Source organism: Hetaerina americana, unplaced genomic scaffold (assembly GCF_022747635.1).
Source record: "Hetaerina americana unplaced genomic scaffold, ioHetAmer1.1.p SCAF_1, whole genome shotgun sequence".
Classification (NCBI taxonomy): domain Eukaryota; kingdom Metazoa; phylum Arthropoda; class Insecta; order Odonata; family Calopterygidae; genus Hetaerina; species Hetaerina americana.
In genome coordinates, this window is record NW_027286069.1 from 59034489 (window position 1) to 59042533 (window position 8045).

Genomic DNA, 8045 nt, shown 5'->3' on the forward strand with positions numbered 1-8045 from the left:
AAACCAAGTATTCATCAATTCCCCAGCAAAAATTGTTTTCTAAAAAATGTTTACAATACATTGAAAAACTTGAGTTAATGGAGGGGAATGATTTTTTCCAAAGTGATTAGCAAGTTTGAACATGAAAATTGAAAAGGCACTGGGAATTCAGGGGGAACGTAGGCATTCGATGTGAGTGCATCAATCTCTCAAGTGAAGGTTGTACATGCATATGAAACCCCTATAGCCTCTGTTTTGTGGTGATCTTCTAGGGCCACATCTCGGTAGCAGGAGGCAGTTTTATTTATTTTTAATCCAAAAGACAAATTAAAATAAAAGTAATTTTTAGTGGTGACTGTAATAAAAGGTCACTTACAAAATGGTAAACATTTACCTTCTCTTACAGAAGGGTCTACAAGGATATGAATGAAAAACAATTGTATTACACATATGTGATTACTTCAAATATTGTAAACTAATGGCAATTTCAATTATGTATTACCACAGACAAAAACTTGATTATTTAAAACATTGTTTCCATAACTAATAATATCTTCATAAATGCAATGACTGGTGCGGATGGAGATAGTAACATTATTTGACATCTGATTGACACTTCATTTCTACTAATTGAAAGTCATTCATTGACTGGCATCTTATTCTCAAGAATGGCAGCTCTGAAGAATAATGCTCTCCTGCAATACCCCAGGACTACTGCTTGTTTTGATCTGGTGGACTGTCCCACCGTAAATGAACTTCGGATGCTATTTCAAGTAGAGTCACATGAACTGCTTGCCACTTCTCCACCTTTGGAGGAATAGGGCATAAGCGTAATCTATGACCAACCCTTGGCACCAACTCTCCTTCAATGTCTGAGATGTGGACAAATATGTCCTCATTGTTGGTATCACGGGTGATGAATCCATGCCCTTTTGAGCGACTGAAGGCTTTAACTGTACCCATCTCCTCTGGACTCTGTAAAACTCTCTCACATCTTATCCTTATTCCCAATTAGATGGTAAACAAAGTTGCCCTTGCTTCAAATACTCGTATGAAGCAGTTTCTTGGTCAAAGTTCAAGCAATCCCTTGGGGGCCCCACCTCACCAACGATTACTGTTGAGGCTCCAAGTAAATTTATCTGCCTATTTTATAAATTTTGAAAGTTAATCATTTTGATCAAATCTCTTCAACTATTATCTTCTGATCAACCTCAAATGATAAAAAATAAGGTTTTTAATGCAAAAAATTAGCCATTGATTTGCATTGCACTACTGCAGTCCTAAGAAGTCTATTCGATGTACTGGTTTAGGGAGTGAGGAGAAATAGTACATTCTATCCATTGCTATACCGTACTCACTCTTGAAATACTTAAATATATTTCAATGAGGGAAACAGTAACACTCCACATCTTCCCAAAGGCATGTATTTCTATTTTTTGGCTATTTCTCTATTCCACCGTCACAACACCTAGCATTGTAATTGATACCAGCGTTAAAGGGACAGTGTCGATTACAAGGTTATTATATGGGACCATTAGCAATGATACATTCAGCTTGCAATACAATCAGAATCAATTGGTGTCTAACACCTTGGCAAAATCCAAAATAATGTCTTTTGAAGATGATTGTGGAAAACCGAATGTTTTGTAGTCCTTTCACTGTTAAAACAGCACATCTCAATATTGCCTTCTAATAAAACTGCCGAGCCAAACGACAAGTACAGCACATGAAATGGATGATTCAATAGATATTGGAGTGAAAAAAAGCAAAGCCATGTTTCAAAAAGCATAATGAAGGGTATAAAAACCATATCTTTGAACAAATAAATGTTTGCAAAAAATGATTCAAATTGAAAATATGTGAACCCATTTAAAAGTACAAAGGCCATTTTAGGAAGGCAAATTGTTTATAATACAAGATGCCCAAGTAATTTGAATATTGTTTTTCCCTCAGATTCCAGGGAAATGTCCTCCTCAAAACGCAATCCATTTTGGCTAAAATGTCCCGATAAATAGTAAATTTTCATAAGCAAATTGTAATGGAGAATAGGGGTGGGAAGCTACATGTTTAAATTTCTATTTTCTTAGTAAGTGAAAACTATCTCAAATGCAAGGATGACTGTTTATTGGATTAAGTAAACAAAGAAAAGGGCTTTCAATTAAGGTTTATAACTTGGTAACAAAATTAAAGATTTTACTTGCAAACTAAAAAGAAAAAAAAACTGGGACTGGCTGGATCTGGTAAGGAAGTGAAAATCCAAACATGGCAAGATGAATGTGCACCTGATATGATGTTGCATTGTTAATATGTTCCTGAAAAAAAACTCTCAACAATATACAGAAGAGGACAAAAGGATAGGACAACAGAATCATCTCAGAACCACTTTTATTAACAGACCTTATTAACAACTGAACCTCTAACAATATGAGCAATATCTTTGAGTGCTTCCATGAAGTTACTTCTTTTTGGCTAAGGGCTCTCTTACTTACCAAGCAGCTTCTTTTCTTTCTTCCATTGTCTTTTAAGGCTTTATCAGCTAGGAGAGTTTCCTTATGCCAGCTTCATTCTGGAACATATTGATTAAATATATACCCTCCATAGCCACTGTTATCACATTGAGAATGGTGCCTTTTTAGGTCAATCAGAGTAGTCTCATGTAGGTTTCAGTAAGCCCAAACTCATCAGCCTATTAGCCATTAGCCATTTTTCCATGTTTTTTAGAAAGATGGGAGAATACCGTGAGAATTCCTTCAGTTTTTAAGTTCAACCAAATATCATGAGTTTTAAGGGGCACTGACCACCCAGTAATATTATCAAAGAAACAAACTGTTATGACAAAAAACATTATGAAATAATACTATCCTGAAAACTAGTATCCAGAAAAAAGCATATTAATTGAACAGATTGCATCAACTCCAACCTAAGATAATGGGAAAAGTTTGAGCTTTCTTGCAAATTTATAAAACTTTCATAACTAAATGAAATATTTGTAACCAATTCAGTACCTTTCACTATATGAGTAAGCCTTTTGATTCAAGACCTATGTGACCCAATGATAGTAGTATTTAAGGCCATTCTTATTGATAACCATATATTGCTTTGCCATGTGATCCCAGCAAACTTGAGGTTTTTTAATACAAGCATTTTCTAAATGGGACATCACTGTTCGCCCTCTCTGAGACAAGCCCTTTGGATGTTCAAAGCAATCTCTAAACTAAAGTAAGTTAATGAAACAAATTCGCAGATAATTTGCATCATTGCTCAAATCAATATCTATCTACTCACAGTCACGACCAAAATGGACAGCAGAAAAATCCTAACTTGTCCCACAGAGATTTAAAGTTCTTTAAGAAAGCAGGATGGAATGGTCTTGACTAGTGTAGTGGGTATTCATCTGGGGACTGATTTAGGAGTGGGTTAGCACTGCCCACACCTTATTTGTTGTAATGAAGCATAGTTTCAAAAATGGAGTAAATGCAAACTCATTCTTGTTTATTAGCTTCATTTTTAACTTGGCATAAGTATTTTTTGAAATTTTATTTCTGCATCTTCTGTGCTCAGGGGTCATTTGTGCTAAACCATTTCCAAGGGTTTTATCCTTTTATCTCAAGTTCTTTGATGATTCTCATGTAATAAGTGAAACTTGTTAAATTGATCCATTGATTAACCAACTCCTTATCATGGTTAGGCACACCTTTGATAGTGCTCCTATAATCAATAACGGATCTCTTAAGTGAAAGCATTGTGCAGCATATTTTAATACAAAAATTCTTGCTACCGAGTGATAGAGGTTTCTATTCCAAGCAACAAAAGAGTAATGGGCAATAATCCTTTATGGATGATGGAATTAGTGACTTACGCCAGGCATATGAACCCTTTGGCTTCCAGTAAGTATGCCATAGGTGCTAAAACTAAAACACAATCGATTTTCTCTAGCAAAGAAACAACACATCTTCCTTAAATTAACTCTACAACAACCCTTACATCTTCCTTAAGAAGGCTGTACGAGATTCCTCTTTAGCAATTTCAGGAACTAAAGATATTCTAATCACTTCGCAGAAATATTTTATAAAAATTATATCCAATATATAAACAAAAATGCAATGCTTAGGAATAGAGTCAGTCCCATTAACATGGCCACCAAATGCCCCTTGTACATTCACTTGGAAGTAAACATACAATTTTCTCAAAATAGAACATTTCCCTCCATTATTTACATTGATATCATATATTTTTGTGGTACAATAATTTCCATTAATCCAACACAACATTCTTACAAGTAGGTAATCACTCTATTCCTCATAAAATTGAAATTGGCTAACCATAAGAACTTGAATTATTTATTATTGTCAATGTACATAGCTAACTCAATCAATATTACAAATTACATTCTGAAAAAATATAACATACATCCATAACCCTTGAGGTAACAAAATTCAGTGTACTAAATTTTCTAATACTATCATGCTAGTTTTGTTACACCAATTGACAGTTACTCTGACATAAACTAGAAATAAATGTATGCAAGCACGGATCAATATGCCATTGTCATAGAATATGATGACTAACATTGATCTAAAACTCCTTAAGCTTTCTAACAAAATAGTATCATGATGGGCTAAAAAATACTCCTATTGCTCTGCTCAGTTCACCAATAATTAAGTACATCTGGTCAAGTAGATTAAATTACTGTTACTTCCTCTATCCATGAATTTTTACAAAAAGTGTTTGATTAAAAACATGTAATATTTAGCCTTGAGCAAATATTGTCTGAATATGATTTATATTCCATTCAACATGAATTGAGGTATTGCATGGAAAGTTGACGAAAAAAATAATTACAAAAAATGAGGTAATCATTGTCTGTTGCCACAGCAGAGACTATTTTTTATTTAATGCCTAGTTAATAGGGGTTTGATTTCAATCCTATGGTGCACATTTATCAGGATGAACATATCCAGTGGAAAGTAGTATAATCAGATGCTAGATAAGTAAAAAATAACATAGTACCATTATTTTATGTATGGCAGAGAGACAACAAACCTTCTAATGAGAATAATACAAAAATAATGGATGAGGTGAGTTAATTCATATCAACATTTTCCTAAATGTATACTCTTTGAATTCTATTTCAAAGGAATTAAAAATGAAACTTTTTGTTTAAATTGTAAATTCACATCATGTACAATTGAGATTATGGTATTTTGAGCATAAATGCCTCATTTTTTAACCATTAAATGTTCAGCACTATCATATCTCCTCAACTTTGGTATTCTCAACTGCAACCACAGAGAAATCCCAATAAAAATCAGCAAATATTCTGAAGGAATGCTGGTAAGTTAGCCATTCATCAAATCAGTTGTGTTTTTTAATTTTTCTCTGATTCCATTAATGTTGTGAGTTATCAAGTGCCCTATTACCTGAACATTTTCTAACAAAAATGCAATACATTTTTGCTCAAGTCATCTAATTCAGAGAATTGAATTGCCAACAGTGGGTAAAGTCAGTCAGTACAGCATTATATCAGGTTTCCTGTAATTCAGAGATGGTTGCGAAACTAAACTTCAAGTAGAATATTATCATTTACCAAAAAGCAATTTAATTGAAAGCTCCGTAATTACTCGATTTTCTAAAACATTAACACACCAGCTTTGATGCATATTTTGCTTCCTCATCAGAATTGAAATTTCCGAGGTAGAAAATAGTTGCCCAGTCTCTCAGCAATGGACATTTTTTTGTCAAGGAAATTCCGAAGAATTCATACGCTTTGAATGGAGTAGAACATTAGCTTCCCTTGTGAACCACCATTTTCATATTTCAATTTGAAGAAATTTATGTAGGGCATAAAAAGTTGTGGATTCATGTGAATGCCATGTTAATTCTAGTTGGTACATCAGCAGTTGCAAATAAAAATTATTAAAGGGCTTATTTAGTGACCTGAATTTGAATGTACTGAGGTAAAAGATAGTTTTGGTATGTGTATCACTGTTATTTATAATGGTTTGGAGAATGTAAGAATAACCAAAAGTCAACAAAATATATATTTAATAAACTTAGGGAAAATATTACACTTTGTACAATAATGGTGATGTAATCAAATGAGATTCTTAAAATGAGTAGAATTACATGGAGTATTCTTTCAGGGATGTCAATTTGTATTCATCTATTTTCTAAAGAATACCTTATAAAATAAATTTAAAGAACCAACAAAAGAATAATTTTAACAATAAGACCATACATATTCTTTCCTAATAGATTTATAAAAAGATATGTACATTTTCCATCATAAGTAATTATTACAGTCTTGAAGAGATTCAAAAAATGGGTTCAGGACTTCTGATGGCTTAAATCTTATGTTGTCTGACCTTAGTTGGCAGTAAATGGCTCTAGAAAATACACAGGAATGCAAACTAGATCCCAGGTATTATGGGAGCCTAGTTGAAATTCAATCACAGTCTGTTCAAAGTACAAGAATATTGCTTAAACACAACACGTGCCTCATTAACATAGGATTTAATGTCTACATTATCAGTTAATGCATGAATTAAATATAAACAGTTATAAAATATACAAATCTCTCATTACCATTGAAAGTTACTGACAAAAAATCCTGGTAACTTAAAATTAACAAATATATATCTTGTTGTCTACTACAATGATAGAAATGCATCACAAAATTTCACAATTGCCTTTAGGTGACATAATTTCCCATTAGGAGTCAATTCACATTAAAAATCTACTCATTGAGATTAAAAGAGAAACCACATAAACCTGATATTGGTGCAGTCCCCATTATAAGAATACCTAATCACAGTAATAGATTAATTCCTCCACCAATACCCTAAATCTAATACCCCAAGGTATTAAAATCTTGAAAAAAAATTTTTTTTTGCTATCCATCATGGAGATAATAATGGACTATAAAAAACCAGTGAAACCTCTGAACGATTATTCCTCTTGATGACTCATTATCCCAACAATAATTGAAATACATATCGTTGAAGTATTTTTTCTAAATCTAAAGACCACATCTTACTTAACCAATGTATGTAAATCCTGTTGTTGCATACAGTGATTCTGTTGGCTGGCTCACCGTCGATTCTGTGTTTAACTAGCATATGTTAGGGTCATGTATTAAAAATGAGCTCCTTTACCCTTAGTCTGCATTATCAAGAGTTTCAAACAGTCATAGGAAACATAGACAGCTGATTTTTTCTTTGAATTTGTAAAGAGGATATTAAATGAGAAGTTACTTCAAATAATCAATAATAAATATGCCCAATTGTATTGACTAAATAAGCAGCAGGAAAATTTTTTAATCCAATCCTGCAACCTTTTCTGGATGAAATGCTTGTTTTGAATTACTGCAGTTGTACATTCCTTCAGTTACAACATAGTGGGAGGACAGCATGGATCAGAGAACAAAGAGGAAAAGGCAAAACAAGTGAAGTTATATATATAAAATAGATTAATATTTTGAGTTTACAGATATAATTAAATATTGCAGTGAAACTTAATTTCCTCCTCAGTAAATGTCTCTCTTCAACATGCTGATTTATAAAGATTCTCCTTCCATTACATCAAAATTCACTAAAAATATATAACTGGTATATTAAAATCATAATACTTTCTTCATTATGATCAATTCATCAGAAAAACTCTCCTACGATCATGTCTGGCATACTGAAAGCAAGTTTAGAACAGATGTGACTGCAAAATTACACGAATATTTATTTAATAATGCCACATGACACTCATGAATCACATGGAACTAACATGACTAATATCACCTAAAAAAATTCACAGTTGTTGAGTAGGAACATATTGCATGTATCATTAGTAGGTCATATGTCCACCATAAAAAACTACATTTGCCAGAGGTTAAAAAATAGGTGGTGAAGCAAATGTAAACTGCAGAGAAAATATATTTTAAAGAATGAGTAAACAAAATTTTACTCATTGGTGCACGGAATTTGCTCAAGGGTTAAACATTCCCACATCTACATTAAATCAACAAAGTGATGATAAAAAATTCTTTAAAACAATAAAAAGTCTGTTCATGAGAA